Source organism: Fringilla coelebs (genome assembly GCF_963513975.1).
Source record: "Fringilla coelebs genome assembly, chromosome: 3".
Classification (NCBI taxonomy): domain Eukaryota; kingdom Metazoa; phylum Chordata; class Aves; order Passeriformes; family Fringillidae; genus Fringilla; species Fringilla coelebs.
Window position 1 is genome coordinate 107,816,369 of NC_140030.1, and position 24,065 is coordinate 107,840,433.

General features: G+C 39.7%; 1 protein-coding gene across 6 annotated transcripts in view; it reads right to left on the minus strand.

The window, feature by feature from the left end:
• The window catches only part of MACROD2 (mono-ADP ribosylhydrolase 2), an 842,889-nt gene that overhangs the window by 356,048 nt on the left and 462,776 nt on the right, over positions 1-24,065 (minus strand). The window lies entirely within an intron of this gene.

Below are 24,065 nucleotides of genomic sequence, written 5' to 3' on the forward strand. Positions count from 1 at the left end.
GACAGAGCTGAGGATTTATTTGAACTGTGCTACAGGACTCCATTCTATACAGCAATAACCACGGTGATTTATAGCTCCAAACTGGAAAACTGCTTCTAAACTCAGGAGCAATCTCACAGAAATTGGTGAGACTACTGCTTAAAGGTAACAAGGATCCAAATACCAGCAAAGGAAATGAGAGCTCACCTTCAGGATAAAGCAATGCACACTTAGCATTTCCTCTTTTAAATGGCATGACTGAAAAATCTCACTCTTGCTACCTTTTTACTTCCACAAGAAAACCATAGTCTCTAATTTACTTGACCTTAAGTATTTATCTTCTGTACTTTCAGCAAGCTGCATGTAACAGATCTTTGTCTGAATTCAGTTCCTTAAAAGATGGTTGCCCTACAATATCTATGAGCCCACCACAAAACAAGAAAAAGAGGAAAAAATTAAATTTACTATGGAAACCTTTCTCCCAGACTCAAACAGAGGCAATGGAAACAGGGACATATGATGCAGCACCCAAAAGCAAGCTCAACTCATTTTTCCAAGCTGACTAGATTTCCAGTTGGCAGTGCCACTTTAATTGCCTTACATAAGTGTGACAAGTGAAATAACTGGACAGCTCTTTAAACCAAAGGATGAGAATTCTTGCCTAGAAGAGGAGTCTCACTTTCTATCATCAATTGTATTTTAATTCTAGGTGGCTGAAACCACAGCAAAGCACCCTCCTGATATTAACATATTCCAGACACCAAGTTATGAGAATTCTGTACATGCCAAGATAAATTCCTTAGACTGTTCTCCCCCCACCTCTTCCCCAGAGATGCTCTCTAGTTTGAAAGATAGTTTAGTTTCATCAGCTGGCAATGAGACAAATATTAGCACTTGGAATCCAGCACTCTGCAATCCATCCTACAAGAAAACCCAGCAGATGATGGAGGCAAGCAAGCCTGGTCCTAGAGGGAGGAGTGAAATAGAAAGACATGTGTTTGCACAGACTAGAGACATTATCTATGCTATTGATACAGAACACAGAAAAAAAACAACACATGTAGAGAAGAACTTCAGTGCTTCAACCCTGCTACCTGCATGCTTTGTTAAAAACAGCTATTATTTCTCTGAAAAGAGAAAAGAGGCTAATTTATATTGTTAATAAATCCAATGTCTGCTTTAGCAGAACTAAGTAAATATAAGTCTTGAATCAAGACTGAGAGCAGCCATTTTGCTTGGGAGAGCAGGGGTACACTGGAGATAGAATTGTCCTAACACCACTTTGTTACAGACACACACGGCCACCAGAGCCTTTGCCCAGTGCAAACACCCCACAACTTGTTACATCCTGCTTGCTCTCAGGACTCCTTAAATTTGAGCCCAAGTTTACAATTTTCCCTTCAGTTCATACCTCCACTGACAGGACAGCAGGATGTGACTCGTGGCAGGCCAAGTGACAAAGAAACTAATATGGCTGTGCCTGGCCACGGTACTCTGCCCTTAATGCTTTTATCAGTTTTCATTCAGAACTGAGCTTTCAGAGATACCACAAGCATCACATGGAAATCATCTGATCTCTCCAGCCTTCCAGCTCAGAGAGGTACCAAAAGGACAGAATAGAAAATAACAAAAAAACCCCACCACTCCATCTTTTATTCTGTTTACTCTCTGGATTGTGCTCCTAATACAACATCTAAGTGAGCAATATTTCTTATTAAGGCATATACACCTTGTCATGGACTGTGACCAGCTCAGCCAGGCGAGCTGCCAGCTGGGGTACAGAGGCTGCCGGTTTACAACTCAGATCAGCTCACCAACACCAGAGGTAAGCACCACCGAGGTGGAAAGGAGCTAAAAGTCTCCAGCAAACGTGTTCAGAATCATTGGCAGACAAAAAAAGCTAAGTACAAACATGAAATGCACCCAACGAGGGTATTTAGCAAAAAATTGTGGCACGGTATTTTACACAATATGTAATGCTTCTGTGGTTCCAAGTGAAAAACAAGCTTTGACAAACATCTTGAAAGTGTTTTGCATCAGTGTAAGTTGTAAACAGTTGAATTTTCAGCACGAGCAAACATACCAAAATAAGAAAGAGGGAAATTGTTTTTTTTTTTTTTAAGATAAAAAATGTATTGCAAAGTGAACTGTTAGCAACTTGCTGAGGCTTATTGCACTGTTAATGTTCTCCATGTCAATGTCACTAGGAAGAGCCCGTGGAGAAACACTGGTGTCACCTCTTGTTCAGCTCAGTTCAGAAAAATGTACTTAAAACAACCTTCTGGAAAGTCATGTAATGAGCTAAAAGAGCTGCTGAAGGATAGTCCTGAGTTTCTACTCTCTGTAAAGGAAACACAGATGTAAATAAAGTCAACTCATGCACTCAGTATTATTGCAGCATGCCATCAGCCTGTCCAGGCATTTCACAACAATCACCAGTGGAGAAGTTCTAACTAAAGTCACTCAATAGGAATACTGGGGTTTAGGAATTGGGAACCAAAAAGATTTGGGCTAGAAATGGCAGCAATGCCTTTGAAAACACCTAATGGGAAGACAGCAAAACTTGTGAGGGCGACAAATGTCAGAACCACACACCATTTGCAAACCCAAGACTGTCCCTTGCTGAAGGGAACTGCTTCATTTCTGGGAAACCATACTGAGAAAAATATTTGTAAATTTTATTGCACTTGTCATCGAGGCAAAATGGTTATTTTGCCACCTGCAGTGTCCACAAATTCAATGCATTGTTTCTCCAGGAAAAGAAGGAAAGTCTGCAAAATCACATTACCCCTTGAACAGCAGCCTGAGGATTAGAGGGACTTTTTAGAAGTCCATGTGCAAAGTTGTACTTTACAGCGCTGTTTCCCCCTGCGAGGGTTGTCAGAAAGACAAACTGGTATTTTCACAGTGAAAGCAATTGCTTCAAGAATAATGTCAGCTCTTATTGTTCACAAAGCACTAGAAATCAGAGCATGTGAAGCAGCAAACCATTTGGCCAACCTTACCAGCTGAGCAACATACAGTCAAGCAAGCTAAAACATGTTGGGCAAGGCAGCAGAAAAGAAAATCAAAGACAGACACGCGCTTTCACATGTTCTTGTGATACCACTGCAGTGTTTTTTTTCAAAGCAAGCCAAATGCTTGATACTCATCATGACAAACAACCTGACTTAATGCAGGTGAGTGTTTTGAGTGTGGATCCTGGGCCTGAAAGCAACACTCCAAAAAAGGTAAATCAAATTGCTTCAACAGTGCCATCTACACAGTCTAGTGCTAAAACCCACCTGGGCTGCTGGTACGACTTGGAAAATCACTTTGAAGCACTGGCTGTTGGTGGCTGTTTGGGAAATCTCTAAATAGTACCAGATGGAAGAGGCCAAGGATGAGGAATCTTGGATGATGATTTCACTACACTTTGAAGATTTAGAAAGTAAAGCTTTAACATAAGCACAAAGGCATCTTTTCACTCTTAAAAAAATTCAGAAGGAAAGTTTTGCTCCATGTTAGCGCTGATAGTGTTCATGGTTCATGTGTGTTCCTCTCTAGTTATTTAGCCATCTTCAAGATTTTCTAAACTGATACCTAAGATCCTTGGCTTTAGGGACAAAATACTCCAAACAAACAAGCAAAAAAAAAAAAAAAACCAACCAAACAAAAAACCTCAAAAACCAAAATGAAAAAACAAAACCCAAAACCAACCAAACAAAAATAAACCAACCAAACAAAAAAACCACCTGAAAAAAACCCCATCCCACAAAACCAATCCTCGTTCCCGAATTCCCACAGAACGAAATTCTAATATAACCAAGTTTTGTTGGGAACTTCACCTCATTAGAGTCCTCATCATTTAAATAATTTTCAGCAATAACAAAGGACCCTGTCATCAAGCTTTTGATAGATGTTTCATAGCCAATACATTATGGTCAGGATTTATGGGAACGCTTTAGTAAAGGAAAAAAAATAGGACCGACTATCATTTAGCAGACAAATTATAAATGCAAATTCAGAGGAAGACAGTATCCTTTTCTTCATGGAGACAAATTTTGAAGTAGTTTCTGGAAAGGAGGACCATATAATAAACTTCTAATTTCTCTAGTAACATTAGGATAGGAAGGAAAATGACAATAGGCCAGGTACCATGTCATCCTTGATATACTACTATACTTCTTTATGAGCACATTACAATTCAGAGAGCTAATAATAAAAAGTGATGCTGAGATGATGAATTGATGCTATGCAATTAGACCTATTAGAATTCACAAGAGTCGACAGGCAATAATCAAACCACTTTCATGCTGCCCATTGCAATTATCTTTGCACTTAAGAATCAACAAAGCACATAATGACTTGCTCTCAATTAAGGAATTCATGAGAAATGGAATTTTAATTAGTGTGTAGAAAATTTGGGCCATTTATTAATTTACAGGACAACAGATAGTAAAAACTAGTTGAGCAGTTCTTAGTGTTCAGCAAGGGTTCAAATCCAAGAAGAACACACTAATTCTTCCAAAAAGGAGTCCCTAGTAACATCTCCTAAAATTGGATTGCCAAGGTAAATGTACATTCACTTCTGCTAAATTCTGGAGAAAAAGAAAAAAAACACGACAAAAAACCCAATCCACAAATAAAACTGCTGGAACTTGCAACTCAAATGAAACCATTGCTGACGTTCTCAATCACCAACTGATGAACAAGTTTGGTACAGTTACATTTTTTGTGGTACAAGCCACCATTTGTGGTACAAGCCACAGATATAATTCTACATCCTCATCACAAAATGAGTAGGACAAGACAATGAAAATGCACCGTCACTTAAAAAAAATTGGAGTCTGAATAGTAACTTGAACATGGATTTAAGTTTTTTTCAATAGTGCTTGAATAGGAAGACTACTTAGATTCAAATAAAATTATTCTCCTAGTTTGCTGATCTTAGTACAAAACAATTCACCAATAATTTAAACAAAAGCATCAGTTAAATTCTGGAAGTGTATCTATTTCCTTGATAATATGAAATAGAGGTTGATTAGGAAGTCAAAAGATTATGCTGAACTCCAATGTTACCAAATGCACATTTTTCAAAAATGCAAAAGAAGTCAGCACTTCAAGTGTGAATGCTGGCACTAAAGAGATGGGTCTAATGCTGTGTGCTCACATAACATTAGTGTATCAGAAAGATATTAAATAATGCATCCATTTGCTAAAAACATACTTGCAGCACGTGGGTCAGCATATTCCCAAGCACAAGTATAAACTGGGTGGAGAATGGAATGAGAACAACCCTGAAGAGAAGGAATTGCGGCTGTTGGTGTGGGAGAAACTCAGTGTTACCCAGCAACGTGCACTGGCAGCCCAGAGACCACCTGTGTAGCCCCAAAACACCAATAGGCAGCAGGTGAGGGAGGGGATTCTGCCCCTCTGCTCCACTCTGGTGAGACCCCACCTGCAGTGGGGCCTGGGGTCCCAACATAAGAAGCTGGATAATAAGTGGACATGCTGAGCTGAGGGCAGAGGAGGACCATGAAGATGCTCAGAGGGCTGGAGCACTTCCTCTTTGAAGACAGGCTGAGAGGCATTGTTCAGCCTGGGGAGGAGAAGGTTCCAGAGAGACCTCAGAGCTTCTAACAGTGCCTAAAGGGGGCTACAAGGGGGCACAGACTGATTGCACAAGAGGGAATGGCTACAAGCTAAAGTGAAAGGTTTAGATAGAAATTAGGAAACATTTCTTCCCTATGAGGGTAGTGAGGCACTGGCAAAGGTTGTCCAAAATAGAAGTGGATGCCCCATCCCTGGAAGCATTCCCCCAGGTTAGATGGGGCTTTGAGTGACCTGGGATAGGGCATCCACTTCTTTTTTGGGCAACCTTTGCCAGTGCCTCACCACCCTCATAGGGAAGAAACTGAGGGGAAGGTATCCCTGCCCATGGAAGGAAGATTGCAACTAGATGGGCTTTAAGGTCCCTTCCAACCCAAACCTTTTTTTGATTCTACTCAGTCTTTTTAAAAAATAGTATTAAAGGTCCACAATAGTTAAAAAAACCAGTTAAATACTGAGCCATTTGGATTATGAAATAATAAAAACTTAGTTTAATGCATGATTATTACCTGAAATAGTGTACCTAATGATTTGAGACTTATCAATTTCCTACTTTGCTATGGATAAACAGCTCTATATTTAGTGCTCAAAACCTGTCAGAATGGCATTCTATTCCCATTGTCAGGGAACTATTGCAACATTTCTCATTCTTGATTCCATGGGGGAGCCCTGTCTTTACAATGTCTCTATTAAAAAAACATTCACAACAACCTGAATGGCTTCTTGTAAGTGATAATACTTCAAAAGAAGGGGAAAAAAAAAAAAAAAACCTTTCACACAGGGATTCATTCTTAAATTCCCCTACGTGCTGTGCTTAGCGAGGGCTCTGGGAAACAGCAGGCAAAGCAGCAGGCACTGCTGCCCCAGGGCCATCCCTCCCACTAAGGGAACATTTTCACACTGCTGCCAAGCCACCATCCTCGCCCCACGCAGCATTTTCAGGGAAAGGGATCCTGTGGATACATCTTTCTGTCCTCAGCATGCTGGAATTGCCCCTGGGGAGCGGGGAGAGCTGGCTGCAGGTTAAAGCAGCTGAGCGCGCTGCTGTCACTTTGCATCAGCCGCAGGCGGCGATGGGCCAGCTCCGACGGGAGGACACCAGCTCCAGGATGCCTCACTTCCCACCTTCTGCTTTTGTGGCAAGTGCAGCACGTTGAAATGAGCACATCTCAGCCAGAGCATCAAGCATGCCACCAAAACTGCCTGCACAGCACGTTCTGGAGATAAGTGAAATGGCAGAACTTGTTTACTTTGCTGCAGTTCTTAAATGTGAGTGGTTCCTGCAAAAATGATACCTACCCTGGCCTAGGTACTGCTAGGTACTACTCCTTTTGGGAAGGATTTGAGAGCAGTGAATCTCCTTGGAGGCCCAAGGTGAATAGTTCAGACACACCAGGCATTGTGATGAGAAGGCAAGTAACAGTTATGCTTTAAAAACTTAACACAATTAATTCAGAATATGCTTACAAGGTAAAGAACAAAGTCACTCCACAATGGGCTCCTAGATTAACATCAAAATCTGTTAAACAGTCATAAAACACACCGTGCTGCTGAGGATTGCTATGAGTGAACCTGAACGAAGTGATTCTCTGTGCCACAGAATTTACAAGATCATGGCTCAGTACCTCATTAGAATTAGGGTTCTGTTAATTAAAGCCTTCTTTCAGGTGATAGATGGCTACTGTGGATGTAAGCTGCACATCCTGTTGAGACTTCATTTTAACAATAAATAGCACACATGAAACATATAGGGTAAAACTAAAGTTGCTTCCTATGGAAGCAAATATTTCTTGTACTGCAATACAGAGATAGGTAGAAAGTTCTTTAAAATTCATGAAAGTCTTGTTGGCACCCACCTTTATTTCAAAGTCTTTGAACAGTATCCTTTTCACTAGTCCAGTCTTGCTAAAGGTCACAGAAAGCTTTTTCAAGAAAGATTCAAGATCCTTGAGAGTGAACTTGCTCACACCCCACCCAAATCCTTTTCATTACAGATTTTAAACCCCACATATTGCATTAATAGGCACAATTATTAAAAACACACACAAAAAAAAAAAACCTAAAAACACACACAAAACAAAAAGAAAAAAAAATAAAAACAACCCACCAAAAAACCCAATGGATAGAATTGTGTTCCATGTAGCTAGGGAGAGAGAACACAATTTATTTATTCCTCAAAACTTGTTACACAAAAACTCCTTGACTTCTAGGAAAAACTAACACTATAGTGCTGAAAAGGACTTCTAAGAGAGGAGGGGCATCTACATCAGAGAATGAACCCAAAAACCCTTAAAAAGAGAAAGTCTTAGGATTCTTAAAGATTCATCAGGGATGACATGGAAAGTCCACTGACTGCAAGAAAGTCAATGCAGCATCTTTAAGGTCATGTAAAGGGGATGTTTAAGAACAGGCAATGAGAAAGAAAACAGGCAAAACTTTAAAAACATATCTTTTAACCAATAAGCTATAAAATTGCCAAGTATATATTCTCATTAAAAGAGGCACTTTTGTCCAATGTGGTAACTTCTCAAAAAGAGAACAATTAAGAAGAACATTCTCTGCTATTTGGATATTCAAGTCTAGTTTTTACCCAGCTGACCCTTCCAAACACTGTATTTGATTCTTTAATGGCTTCATGGTTCAGTGGATTTGAATTCCACTCTTATTTCCATGACTAAAAGGAAAATTCAAAACCAGAAGATTTGGACTACTTAGAAATTAGGCATATGTAGAGTTTAGGACGTAATGCAACAAAAGAGAGAAATCACAGAGGTCAGAATGCACTTTTTTCCCCTCCCATATCAGAAAAAGCATGAGCTCTTTACCATATTGATAGTCATTAATAGCTCTGAATCAAGATAAACTTGTGCACCTTCCACAAATGCTTAAGCTGAATAAAGTTTCTAGAATTACCTACAACTGATGAAACAAAATCATGGGTCTTACTCCAAGTTTTGACCCAGTAAATTCCAAAGGAGGAAAATGCTGCAGACCTATAGCCAGTGTGGGCTCAAATTTAAGCATAAATACTCCTTTATTTCCTGAACTGAAGCTTAACTTCAGAATTTACTTGCTTTTCACCCCTAGAAGTGTCAGCACTGGCCTTTGGAGCAACTAACACAGCCATCAAAATAATTAGCACAGCAAAAGTACAGCAAATAGGCTGATGAATTGGTATTATAGGAATCTCTGCCTGTAATAGAGAGAGCTGGACTTCCCAGATGGGACTTAATGGTTTCTGTACTTCACCGGGTATCATCTTGATGAGAAGCTGTTCCTGCCCTGTTTTCCCTCAAAGGAAAGCATCCTGGCTCTGGGGAGCTAATTCCCTTCCACAGCTCAGGGCTGTGCAGAGTCTCAGCAATTATGCACAGCTGTATGAGCCTTTTCAAAGGGTTGATGCTTTCAAGAAAGTAAAGAGGCAATTGGGCCATGTTGACCAGAATCCAGGACATTGAAACCCTGGAGAGTTTGCACTGATTGGCTTTTTATTTTTGTGTTTTATTGCAAGGAAACTAAATGAATGAAATACAGCCAAACATGTTGTGATCACAAAAGAAAATCGTTTAAATACAAAATTTCTACCTTGTATTTATCTGTCTTCTCCCTTTTTGATTCTGCCCCTAACCCTTCTTCATTAAAATATTTATGTATGATAATGATTTCCTGAAATACAGAATGAAATTAAACCATATTGTAATAAAACTAAATTAAGCAGAAGATAAATAAATCAAGTATCATTTTTTACAGCTTTCCCAGAAAGAAAACAATTAGCACATTAGCAGTAAATGCAATAATAAAATTAGCCAATTAGGATATTTAAGTGATTACAACATTGAATTAAGAGTAACTGCCATACATATGGATAAGCTCTGCTGAGATAGAGAAGAATCTGCAGCACTGTCCTCTTCTGTGTCAAATGGAGTACTAATGCACCACAGTGGATTTATTGCCATACTCAAAACCTGATCTGATGTTACCCCTTTTCTCTAGTGTCTGAAAAAGACACCTTAAAAGCAAATGAGAAGATAGCTGTGCTCATGTTAATTGTTGTTGTAATACTATTTGCAGCATCCTTTCACACCAAAATTGACTAGAGAATTGTAATTAGTTCTTTAGGAATGCTACCAATTCTAAAAAAAAAATAATAAAATCTAAAAGGTTTACATATTAATAGCACTTCAATGTTTCTCTCCCAGATGGTAACACAGCTGACTGCCATTCCCTCTTATAACACAGCACTGTTTATCCTCTGAATGTCCCCAGTACAAAACTGTTTTAATCCTTTGTTGCTGCCGTAAAACTTGATCTACTGTCCGACAACATAAAAGTGTCAATTTTGGATATATGGTAGAAAAAGCAGATAGGATAATCCAGCCTCTACATCAGCAACAATGCAGCTCATGGCTCAGAGATAATGGCATTGCAGATTATGAACTGAGAGGTGCAGTATTTTAGCCCTCACAGCTCTGAAGTGCAGCTCTGCTGCACATTGGTGCATTTTGGGCACGTTTCCTGCTGCTCCCTTTTCCATTAGGCAGTTCAGAGCTTTATGATGCTCAGTGTGTGTGACTGTGCTGTGCACTCAGCTGGAAGGAAACAGCGCTTTTATTACAGGCGTCTGACGATCTGTTAGTTCTTGTAGGAATTATGGAGTGGTTAGCAAATCTAATATATGATGTGGAGAGAGATTAGCAGAGGAATGGGATTTTGATTCAGCATCTTAAGGAAGATGGATGAAGGAAGAGTGAGCAATTAAAGTAGCTGATCTTGTGCAGAGAAAGAACACCCACACAAATCTGTACATCCACCTATTCCTCCCTGCAAACATGCACACTGAGTGTGCCTAAGGAGTGCCATCAACAAACCTTCATTTGCTGTCCCTGCAATAAAGAGTCAGAAATATTCATATACTTAGGAAATACTCCAGTATCTACTACATGTCTATTACTAGACTATTATAGTGGCATACTTTTATAACTAAGCTACAATAAAGTGAGAGAATAAGGGGTATGGAAGATTAAGGAGAAGTAGAAAAATTGAAGACAAACATCAGTAGAGAATAATATATTTACTGAAGCAAGCTACTATATACTTAAAGCAAATAATTCAGAACCTAGGCAGCATGCTGGAAAGGTAAACTGCCACCAGAATAGATATCTCCTATCATCACAGAATGGTTTAGATTGAGAGGCACCTTATAGAGCATCTAGCTCCATCTCCCTGTCACGGGCAGGGACACCTTCCACTAGAGCAGGCTGTTCCAAGCACCATCCAACCTGGCTTTGAACACTTCCAGGGCTGGTGGACCCACAGCTTTTCTAGGAAACCTGTGCTAGTCCCTCATCACACTCACAGCAAAGACCCTTTTCCTATATTATCTAATTTCAACCTGCTTTGTGTGACTTGGAAGACTTTCTCCCTTCTTCTATCACTTCACGCCCTTGTAAAGAGCTCTCTTGCAGCCCCATTAGGTACTGAAGGCTGCTATAAAGGTCTCCCTGGAATCTTCTCCAGCCCCAACTCTCCCAGCCTGCATCTATAGCAGAGGAAAACTTCCACCACTACAGCTCTGCTGCAATCACTGTGCGCCCTGTGAGAGGGAGCACACGTGTGCAGAGCCCCTTTTCTTCCCTTTAAAGCACACAGATGAACCTCTGCTCCCAAGGGCACAACAGTGCCATGGGAAGTGATGCAGCAGGATTGCACCACAGGCAGGCTCTGCCGTGTGAGTAAGTTACAGAAGGGACAGAAGGGTTTGCTTCATTGGCATATAACCTCCACCTACAGCAGTTAACCTCAAATGTTTACTTTATTACATACAATATGCCTCCATCGAAAGATGCTGCACTGTGTTATTTAAACACAGACTTTATGAATATTTTTATAGCTCTGCTATTCCCCCCTAGTGTATATTTATTTCCATTTTAGCTCGGCAGTTTTCTCAACCAAGCCTCCTTGATGTAGGTCCATGTGAGAACACCAACTGAAAAAGACTTTAAATCAACCTCCTTGTTAGTGGAAGCACATAACACTATTAACCAGTGACTTGATATTCCTTCCAAAGAGCAGGAGGTCAGTTCTCTGGCTGAATTAATACCTCCACAGAATAATTTCCTGGCTGGTGAGTCAAGAGAAAAATGACCTCACTCTGTGGCTCAGCCAGGGCCACTAGGACTCAGAACAACCCTGGGCATGACCAACTTTGGCAGTCACCACCATATTCAGATCTGGGTCCAATGTCCCATCACATTTCACCTGCTCATTACCCACCTTAGCCAAAAAATCTGTTGCAGAGAAAACAAAGTTATGCTAGGCTAAAAGCAAGGCAGTGCACTAGAACCAGGCAGGATACTGTTTTCTTTGAGGCTTTGAAGTGAGCAGGGTTATGCATCTGAAAGCATTGTTTCTTTGCACAGATCTGATATTCAAACAATAAAGCCAATTATTTTAAACAATCTCTGTATACCAGAACAACCAAAGAGAAAAGTATTGTACTTTTTTCTCTTCTTCATGTGTAAGAAAAAAAAAAAATTAGACACAGAAGAAGATGGCAACCAGTCAGTTCCACAGATTTCATCCCCATTCTGAAATAGATGCTCGACTGTAAATACTCTGTGTATCCAGCAGAGCACATATCCATGTGTTCATATTTCAGTTGTACCAGAATCAAACAGATGCAAGCGCAAGAATTTGACAGTGACATTGTTCAGTACTGAGCTGAATTTTAAACTTAATATTGAATTTAATTTTAATATCATTTTTAGACAATTTTAAAATAAAACAAACTGTGCCCCACACCCTTCTGAAGAAGCACTGTACCAGAGTTTGAGTGGCACAAACCTAGCAAACCCATCTAGTAATTTTATACCCACCCTTGTACCACTGTGTTTTCAAACAGACAGCAAGCCTTACATGAAAAAAGTGTTCCACTAAACATAAATCAGACAAGCTTGACATGATTAACAACACTGGGCCAGTCACCCTGAGAGAATATAAACTGCTATTAATTAACTGAGTGATGAAGGATAGTATTCCTCTTCTTAGGCACTGGCTAGCATAAAACCATTCCCACCACTTAGCAAGAATTAGACTCAATTTTCAACTGAATAAACCAAAATCAATGCATTCTCCACTATCTGATTTATTAGACTAGATACACTGATTTATAAAAAACTCTTTAGAAACTCCAAAACAATATTGTATTGTTATGCAAAATTACATTGCAAATCAATGAGAAACAACACTACACAGTTAGAAGAATAAGATTTAAAGCTAAAGCATTTGAAGCACACAAAAAAGAATGCCAGCCTAGACATGATGACATGCCATGGTTAGAGTGTTGACAGATGCTTAATTGTAGGGTTCAGACACCAGGGACTGACCATGTAACACATGAAAGGTTGCCAGAATGGTAAACGCATTAAAAAATGTGTTTGCAAAAAGGGACTGTTAACCTTCAGTAGAAACAGGTATTTGTGCTATCATGTCTCTCAAGATGTAAATTTTTCCCCTATCATTTGACCATCCCTGTGAAAGAACCTGATTAGTATTTTGGAAAAGAAATCATAATTCCTACTACAAAAATAACCCAAACAAGACAGTCCTTCAGTGCAAGACTAGTAGTTATTGACTGGGTTAATATTTTTTTTATTATCTGCACCAGAAGCAACAATTTTAGCAGAATCATTTAGAAACATCTGCATGCCCCATTCAACCACATCTACAGAGTCCAAGACTTTCCAAGCCATCACCAAGAATACCCTCACCAGCTGTCAGGAGCAGACTTTGCATTTTCATTTTAAAACTCAAAGCACTGAATGAAAGGCAAATTTTGAGGACCAGCTGCCTTGGTCCTGCAAAGCTTGTGGTTCTGTCCTTGTTGGAGGAAGTTTTGTGGGCATTTCCAACACAGATGGATTGACGCTCAGATAATTTATTTTGTGAATAAGTGGAACAAAAAACAAATATGGCAAGTCTGTGAGAGCACTTGCACGAGTCAGATGCAAGGGTCTATGGATGGCCCACAAATACAAATTATTTGTGTCTTGCACTATACTTCTGCTCAGCACAGAGCCCTGTTCAGTGCCAAAATTATGAGAGTTAGACGACAGATGTTAAGATTCCCAAAATGCTGTCAGTGGAGTTAGAGGGATGATCATGAACTTTGACTAAAACACTGTTTCACTCTCAAAGATCCCAACACAAAGAGAAGAGGGTTATCCCATACTTCAAAACAGCAAAAGCCTTCTTGAGAAACTTGGCCTGTTACTCTCTGTCCTGAAGCACTGAATCAACTGAAATCCAAGAACAGTGTACAAATACAACCCCACTGATGCATTCACAGACAAAAAGGGCTAGATCACTAAAACCTGAGAGACCCACTGCAGTCCAGACATCATGTAAAAGCCTTTGTACACTCACTGCCTGATGGCACTCTGGCAGCAGTATAGATTTAGTGAAAGTGCCAGGAATTCCAATGCAATTAAAAACCAAATAACATTGCTGTATTTATGAGCCCTGCACTAGTCCCACCCCCATCCTAGGCATCTCATATAAACTCTGGGCCACACAACAACAGGAGGGAAAATATCATGTTATGAAGAATCTAGATCCAAAATCAGTACTTAACAGTCAAAGAAAGTGCATCTAACCAAATTTCCACCAAATGTAAATTGCTGTGCTATCATAATCTGCAGTTATTTGACTTTTAGTTTTCATTTTTAAATGGAATATGAAAGTGTTGCATGGGACCCTTGCCTGCAAATGTCTCTTACTTCAGATTTCTAAAATTTCACTTGTATAATCAGCAAAAAGCATAATTTTCAGGCATAAAGTCAATACAGTAGACAATATCTTTTCAACAGAAAGGAATGTGAATAACAATTACAATGCTTAAGGCAAACTATGTTTTTGAATACCTAATGACATGTTTATTCTCTTTCTCAGCAGCTAGTATTTTCATAGCAAGTTGTTTTAACTTTTTTGAGAGCCAATTTTTTCTATGTTGCATAAAGAACTTTATTTTTGTTTCAAGCATAAGGAGCCATGTATTCAAGACATCTCCTGTTACATTACCAAATGCAAGGTAGAGAATTTAAATACTAAGTTCACCTGCTAAGTGTCTTTTAACAGACACTTTACTAGCACTTATAGTATATTACAATGTGCTAATTTGATAACACAAAACAAAAAAGTTAATTGTCACAGAAAATTTCAAATTTTGACCACAATAATTGCTTTTTAGTGAAAAAAAATTAAGGATTTTGCATAAGTCCTAGTACAGTAAGGCACAAAAAGTTTTGCAAGTGTGTCGTGCACAGAATGGCAGCCCTTCCTCCACACAAGTTAAAACAGGTGCAAAAAAGAAAAAATCCTGCAGAACATAATCCACATCAAGCTTGCAATTTTTTAAGAGAAATTTTTCATTCTGACAGACCTTAGAGTAATTCTTCACAATGAAGAATTTGTAATTTTTGTGGTGATTACGGATTTTAGTCTTAGCACAGAATCAGAGATCGAGCTGCAGGGCAAAGGGAAGCCAAATGGAAGCAAAAAGTCTGTCACTTAAAAGAAAAAAATCACCAAGGAAATAAACTGGTCATTCCTGCCTCCCTCTAGATGAGCTTTGAGCAGTCCCAACAAGGCCTTGTCAAGTGGCACCTGATGAAAGCAGGAGTAGTGCAAACCAGAACACGAGGCTTGAAGTGTCCAAAGCAACTCAGAGGAGCATTCACACAGCTGGAAGGGAGGGAAATGAGGGAGCAGAAGCTCTGCTCCACCAACCTACCCCATGCCACCATGTTATTTCTTTAATTTGTTCTACCTGTCTGCTCAGATTACCTAATATGAATCTCAAGCTGAACTTACAGTGCTGGCCAAGCCATTGGATAAATGACTTTTGACGGAATTAGGAAAATTGTGCTGTAATTGGGTGTTCCTCAGTGATCAACATGAGGCTGCCTGATCACCATGCTGAGCTGGAAAGGAGGTTTCAGGCCTACTGGATTTTCTATGTCAAGAAGAGAAAATTTCTACAGCTCCTGGGAGCTAGAAGAAAAATTCCTTCCTCACACCATTAACTAATGTACTTAAAACACTTCCTAGAAAATAGACCTGGCACTGTCTAAAAATGTTGGAGATATTTGCCAAAGGCCTCAGTGGGGAAGAAGAGTGAAGAGTAAAGCTTGTTCCAACTTAAAACTACATACCCATAGAGACCTCAGGAGGCAAATGCATCCCCTAGCCCAGGGTACCCAGGAGACAGAAGCAGAAAGGGTCACAAGGCCCCAAAAGCATTTTAAATTATTCACATCCTGCCTCTGCTTTTCCTACTAACAATGACAGAATATCCTGAGTTAGAAGGGATCCACAAGGATCATCAAGTCCAACTCCTCTGGTCTTGAACAGGACAACCCCAAGACCAATGCCCCAGATGGTCTACCCAGAGTCTGGAACATGTTTTCCAACAATATTGGGAGAGGGCTAAAAAGTTCAATATGCACAATTTTGTAATGCTCTGTATGACCCAGCAGCACACACAGAGCACTCACACTTTTTCTTTCCAATTAGTTTGGTATTTGAGGGAGAAGTGAAGGCAAAACTCAACAGAGTTTCAAGTGCACAGAGCCTGCAAGTGGACTCTTGAGCTTTTCAGGTGATTTATAGCCCATCTCCTGAAGGAACAGAAACTAATGAGTAAAACAAAGTCCCTTTAATCTGCCTTTGCCTGCAAATTCCTTCCTATAATCCCCGTCTTTGTTCCCTCTTGGTAGACTGCTCACCAAATTTACATTTCAGAGTCTTCCCAAATATTCCTTTCTGTCTGTTAGTGACACAACATATAATCACCCTACCTGAGCCTACTACTAATAAATAAACAACAGGATTGCCTGCTTTTTTGTGTGCCTTTGAAAAATCTAATTGATTAAATATTGAGAGCATTCAAATATTTAACTACTCAGTCAGCACACAGAAAACCTAGAAATTTACTTTTCCTTCAGGGAATGTCACTTATTTGAAGTGACTAGGATGGCAAAGTGCTACAGGTGTGTTTTCCTAACTTAAATTACATTTGTAGAGTAAAGAGCAAGAAGTAGGAGGTGACAAAACCACATTAACCACCATATAAGCATTAAAAAGTAGAGGGAATAACCAGATCTGCCCTGTGCAGACCCAGTAAAATCAGTTTAAAAAGAAAGGTGAATGGAAGATGAACATGAAACTCAACTACTTCTAAAATTCCAGGTCTGTTATGTGGCAAAATCAAAGAAGACAAAACAACAACCGTGTGGCAGGCTCTGAGGAGCAAAGGAAGGGAGGTGCTTTGATATTAAAGCATTGTAGCTGTCATCACTTGTGCTAAATGTTACTACTAATTTCTATCACCTTATCTCATAAATTAAAGAGCTGATAGATCACAACAGCACAGAAAAGAGCTATCAATCAGTTAAGGATCAGACTTATTTTTACAGCTATAGATGAAGAAAAATTAACTCATCTAGTCCAGTCCCAATTTTTAAAAAGGGGCAGAGTGTTCATTGTGCTGGGATTCTCACTGGGACACGTCACAGAACATGTCTATTCCCCAAGCTCCTCAAGGGCTGTCTGAAAACACACAGACCAGAAAAAAATATCCTCCAAACACTGACACCCAGCAAACAGCTTGCATCCTTTGGTCTTGCCTTTGCTTCAGCATCATCCTTTAAAAACAGGAACAGAACAAGTCTTATTTCCCTGAATGGCAAGGGTATTGCAGAGCTGCATTCGAAATTCTTCCTGAGATACCTGAAAGATTGAAGAGGCTGGAAGAGGTCACCAAGATAAACCTCAGATAACCATTTCAAATGCAAGGCCAAGCAAAAGCCATGGATGGATTTCAAAATCTGACCCTTGCTGGAAAAAGAAACTTTCCACTCTCTAAGACTGCATTAATTTTCTAAACTGAATATTTAGGACTTTCATCCTCCTCCTGGGAGTCAGGTACCAGTTGGGAGGGAGAAAGAAGAATTTTCCACATACAAACTTTATAGACACGGTATGAGTTATTTCACTTTTTGTAACTTACAATTCAACTATGCTCACACCTTTTTTCAGCATCTAACTCTCTGTAAAAGAGCCACTGGTAGAAAGAATTGCTGATTAAAAGAATGTCTTTCTAAAAGAGATGCCTTATTAATGGGAGCTGTTAATTTTGAGAAGGAAGAAAAGCAGATTTTCAAGGAATGCTTGTTATTTTAAAAATGTTGTTTTGAAGGGTGTGTTTAATGTACAGTAGAGGTTAACTTCTTTTTCTTGGGCAGCAGAGGTAATCATCACTATGGAATAAACATCAGGCATATTTACCAAGATGAATATTTAGATTCAGTAAGAGCACTGAGGGCTGCTGGGGTTGTGCCATAGCCCCATGTTAAACCTATTAAATCTTTATAACAACTGGCATTAGCAGAAGCATTTCATTAACAGGCTAATGAATACACTGGTACTCTCTGGCACTGTGGTTTTAATCACTGAAAGGTAGTTCTTATCCCAATTCCCAAATTTGGGGATATGTCTATGTTTGAATATAAGTGCTGGTGATCACAGCAATATCAAACCAAGTCAGACAGCACCATAATCTTACAGGGGAAAACCAGAATAATAATGAGGATTCACGTCAGTACTTCTCAAAACAGTTTCAATTAAAAATATGCAACAGTGATACCATCAAACAAGAAATTGGTTCTGCATGACTGAAACAAAGACCTACTGCTCTGACTGTATTTATACTCAGTTATTGAGCAGAGGCCTTTGACTTTCCGAGGAGGCAGGCAGCCAAAAAGTTGCATTAAAACATAGCTTGAAATCCAGCCAGTTTCTAAAATTCTCCTGAAAGAGAATGAACTCTGTGTTGTGCAGAATTAGATTAATTTAACAATGGTCTTTTCACCCATACTCAGTAAATGTAGGCCTTTTTTTCTACTGGAAAATCATTTTCTGAGTTGCCAGGTCTAGTAAGGTACTGCCTTTCATGTAATAAATAAAGAACATGCAAAGAAAAAAAATTAATCAGGAATCACCTCATCACACTTCTTGACAACATTTTGCCTCTTTCTACCTCCTGAGACTTGTTGGATTTTTCCAACTGACTCTCAGTTTGCTTTTCATTGTGCAGGTTACTCTTTGCTCTAAAAAAGCCACATGTACAGAATCCATTTTTATCACTACACAGGTGTAATTCAGGAATTAATATCCAGGTTCCTAGCACAGCCAGATTCCAACAGAAATTTAAGGCAGAAAGCATAAACCCTATTCGTGATCATCATCCTGACAATTCTACCCAAACTGAGGCTTGATCTGAAACGTAATTAATGTGGATTGTGTCCTAGGTTTACAGTTTAGCTGTTAGACTACAAATGAAATTATTACCAACCACTAAAAATGTCTTTGACTAAGGAAATGCACACAAATTGCACATCTGTCAAAGCAGAATAATAGCATTTATTATTATTATTATTATTATTATTCACATTTAACACTGGCAAGTTTGCAAAGACTAAAAAGAAATTGGGTTGCTTTTTTCAAAGCTTCCCATAGTTCTGAAAATGTTTTATTGTGAAACATTTCAGTTTTGTAACTGCCAGAAAAAATAGTGTTTCCACAGCAGCTAATACATCTATTAGTATTTTAAGATAAAAGCCACCAAAAATCCATGCTTGCAGAAAAAAAAAAAGACTACAAAACACTGGAAACCAGTGGAAATGTGGTATTTCTATTGCTATTAGAGAAAAGATGAGCTTAAACAATAGCAGAATTAAATGCTTTTATGCCATATTCATATTTAATTCTCACAATGAACATGGGGACTGAATGTTTGCATTTCATTAGAAATTGTTGACTGAAGTGGTGGGAGTACTGGAAAATACGAATACATTTCTAACACTAGAAGATACTTAAATTTAATTTTTAACTCCTTACTTTTCTTGTAAAGAAATAGCCAAGCACATATATTTGGAAAACTGTCATTAAAACAGTCTAGGCACATCAAATCCCAGTAGACACACAAATTACTTAGATGTCATTTGAAAACAGACTTCAGTGGCTACATTTATAAATATGATTAGAACATCAGCAAAAAGAAAGTATTTAGTCCAGAACTATGTGAATATCTCTACAAAACAGATCATGATAATATCAGAACATAAAAGGAAGTATAAGTGTGCATGTATCTGCTTGTATGTGTGTGCTGCTTGTTTGCCTTAACATGTGTTTTCATTCTTCACCACACTCACAAATACAGTTACTACGAAGATAAACAAAAATTCTCTTCCCCACAGCCTTGTTGCATATGACTGAGCAAACAAGGCAAGAATTGACACTAAATGTTTCCCATTAAAGTTCTGCAGAAACACTGATAAAACATCAGACTGCCAAAATGTCTGAGTGGCTTGAGCAGCCCAGGGCTCTGGAAGGGTTTTAACTACAGTGGGCAAACCTGTCCTGGGCTGGAGTCTCACCTGAGCCCTCCCCACCGCTCCCCTTTGATGCAAGCCTGGGTTTGAGGCCACAAACTTGCAGTTTTTATGGGACAAATAGCCCAGAAAGTTTGTGATGAAGAGTTCAAGCAGCTCATGATGGGGAGCTAGACCAGGGTGCTCAAAGTCCCCTCCAACCTGATGTTGGACACTTCCAGAAATGGCAACAGTACATATCACCTACTCAGAAAAAAAATAACCAAAATCCAGTATTTGTTTACAATTTGTTTACTGGTTATTTCACTGTTTGTGAAACCCTGATGTTCTGAGAGCCTTCAAATTGTATTTAAATCTGCAAGAATACCCAGGGCTTTACAAGTGAGATGCAAAGGATCTTTTCCAAATGAATGTGCAAATTATTCAAACCTGAATTATGACCACACTGGCAGTTTATTGCTTTGAGTCACTCCAGTGCTGTACTTGGCCTGGCAACAGAAGAGAGCATGACTGTAGCTGCTTTCTTCTCAATTAACTCATGTAGTTAAAAAAGCAGCTGAAAAGCAGCTTGGTCTTGTGATACTGAAAGGACTAGAAATACTTTTCTCTCTCTCTCTCTTTCCCAAACCAGAGAACATTCTCACAAAGAAAGGTCAGCAAAGCTTTCACCAGCAGCCCCTATAGTCCACCCAGACTGTGCACCTCACAGTTTTGATACAGCTGGCACAGGGCACTCAGGCAAACCAATTCCAGCTACAAGTCTCACAGGGGATGGGTTCAGTCTGCTCAAGCTTCTGTTGGCAGAAGCAACTCTCACCCAGTCAACTTTGAAATGGAAACACCCATTAAATGATGCTACTGGCAGTGTTTTAATATTTTTTGTATATTCCAAAACAGATCCGTTTATCCTATTACTGCTGATCCTGCTTTTTTTTTTCCAGTGTACGTCAGCAAACATAAATCTCTTTGTGCTAATGTGGTACAAAGGCAATAATAGAACAATTACAACTGCATTACTGCTAATGAATACAAATCTTACCACACCTCTTTTTTCAATCATATATTATGTTACTCAAAGAAACATGCAGGTATCTCAACAACAGACACAGCTATTCCTGTTAACCTTGCACCTTAACAGTTCTCTGGTTTATATCCTCTTCCCCACATGCTTTTTGTTTCTGTGAAATAAAGCAGATGACTCTCACAAAGTTTAAATCGTCTTAGCCAAAACACAGAAACCAATCAAGTCTAGTCCTTCCTCCCTCCTTCCCTCTCCACCCCAGTCCCCTGATGATAATAGCTGCAGATGAAACCCACAGACATAAAACACCAGATGCTAGTCCAAATTACTTGTGATCACCCAACTGCAGCTGAGTGCATATTCCTCTTCTTGAAGAAGAACACGGCCCCCTTCCCCTTGGCACGCTTTATTTGGACAATTTACTCTAATATTTGTTTGTGAAAGGGGGATGGAAGAACTGCAGACATCTTTGGGGACTTCCAGCCTGAGCTGTGAACGCACTTGTTTTGATCTTCTGCTATTGCTATACCTTGTTACACTTGTCACATCTTATTCAATAAGGTCAGAGTGTGTTCAACAAGGAGGCAAGCCAGTGTGCTGCTAATATGGCTGTTCTCAAAACAAAACAAGACAAGCTAGATTTGGCAAAATTTAGCTCCAAGTGGACATAGAGACCACAACAGTTTTCCCATGATGCATGGACATTGGTGATTCCTCTCTGAATATCACAGGACAAGTCTTGTGTCAAAAGTTAGTCCAAAATCAGACACCTATTGAGGGCTATACTTTCCTTCCACATCGAGTTTCTAAATTATTTGTAAAGTTTATCAATGACTTCAGCCATGCTTAAAATATGCAGGGGAAAAAAAAATCGCATACCAAAAGATTCAAAAGGCTAAATCTAAACATTTCACTTCTAAACTGCCTGTGCAAAATCAAAACTCATGTAATACCTCAGAGACAAATTAAGGAACCGAAAATATTGTAACTGCTGCACATTTTACCAGGCGTGTCAGCTAAAACTGCTCTCCGACTTGCCCTGTCATGTAAATTACCGTGTAACATCCTTTTGACCACTGGTAGACTGTAATTTCATCAAGCAAGCATACAAATCAAAGAGCCTCCAGACCTTCTCAGTATTAATGAAAAAGCATTTGTTTCCAGGCATATAAAGTATTAACTTATTAGCATTAACAGTGAACACACAAGTGACAGTGGATTCTAGGGGAAGCTTACATCTCTAAAACCTCTTGACTTTCTTTAGAAGTGTTAAAGCAAACCCCTGTGCTCTGTGACAAAATTGATAAGGAAAAGCTTTTCCAGTGGAGCTAAGCTCTCCATGGGCAGCAAACAGCAGTGACTGACTCGAAATTCTGAGGAACTCAGACAGATTCTTCTTTTTTCTTTTCAGCTTGTCTCAGAATTGAGTTTATGTGTCTGATGCCTGGGCAATGCTGACCCATCAAGTGGATCTGATTGAAGTGCCAGTTGTGTGAACCAAGATTTCAGTTTCAGATATGGGGACAATCACAGTGGTTCACCATCAGAAAAAGGGTGTTATCTGTAGGGTGACCGCTGTCATAATAGGAGAGCTAACAGATGCTGCAAGCAGAAACCATCCTTCCTGCTATGTGTTCGGATTCTGGATGTTTTCTCAACATCAGGAAAGCAATCCAAAACCCATCAAATAAACCAAAATCTAGGCAATCACCTCCTACAAACACCCTACAGAACACACAACTCCCTAAGCACTTAGGTGGAGTCCAGCAGTCACATATCATCATTAGTTTATTGTAGAGCATCCCATACACTGGGAGCAAGCAGGTACAATCTCGGCCTGCCTTTCTGTCCTCTGGCTCTGTTTCCTGCACGGAAACATGGACATGAGTGCTGCACAGGCAGATCTGATCCCATCTGTGGCACTGAAAACCTGATAAGCTATGTCCACAGATCCCAGCTGGGGAGATTGCCTGGGCAGCAAGCACAACACTTTCCCTTTCTCCTTTGCTGCCTCTCTCCTGTGATCCTCGGCATCTTCATTCACAGTGCACACCACAACTGAAAGACCTTTCAACTGCCTGCCCCAGCTGGCCTCTCTCGTGTGAATCCACAGCAAAACATCTCCCCCTATCCCTCAAGAAGATTGCCATGATTTATTCTCTACTTTCAGAGGGGCATTATTTCTCCAATGTTACAGCAAAACTTCTTCCAGCCTGAACCGTGGTGAAATTGTTTCATTTCCTGTTTGCTCAAAGCCGATTTTCACAGGTCCTGATCACATGATCTAACAGAAAATTTTAATTAAAATATCACATTTAATTGGAGCTGAATTATTTCATAGAGACATGCTTTTTCAAACTAGCTTTCAGGGACAGACCTAGTGTTTCACTCAACAGGTGAGTTGCTAAGAAGATAATGCAGACTATACATTGTCTAATTCTACAACTTTCAGTGAAAAAAAGCTTGCCCTGCTTGACACAGACCAGGCACTTAAATTTTTATCCCCAGCTCAGTAATGCAACTGTCATTCCATAGGGCTTATGCATCCTCTACACACAAAGAGATTTTTGTGGCTCACCAGGAAATGCCAACCAATTGTGAAAGTTGGAGAGGTGCTGCAAGGAATCCTCCTCTGACATTGGGTTCTGTGAAGCATCCTGGACTCCGGGCAGATTGCTTTACAGACACAGGGGTTACATTGCCATCTCAGGTGACCTCCTGCATGATGCAGGTCACAGTATTCCTCCCTTACAAACCACTCTGTCTAGCCCAACTACTTGTGATGGCAACAGAGTGTAAGATGCAATTTAAAAGCTTACAGTGATAGACAGCTTCACCACATCCACCAGCAAGTTGTTCCAAGGACTAATTACCCTCTCTTAAAAATACGCCTTGCATTTCCCGTTTGATCTTTGCTGACTTCAACTCTCAGCTGCTGGATCCTGTGGCTTTGCCTGCTAGCTAAAGAGTCCTTTGCTCCAGACATCTTATCCCTCAGTGGGTACTTACGGACCATGATTAAA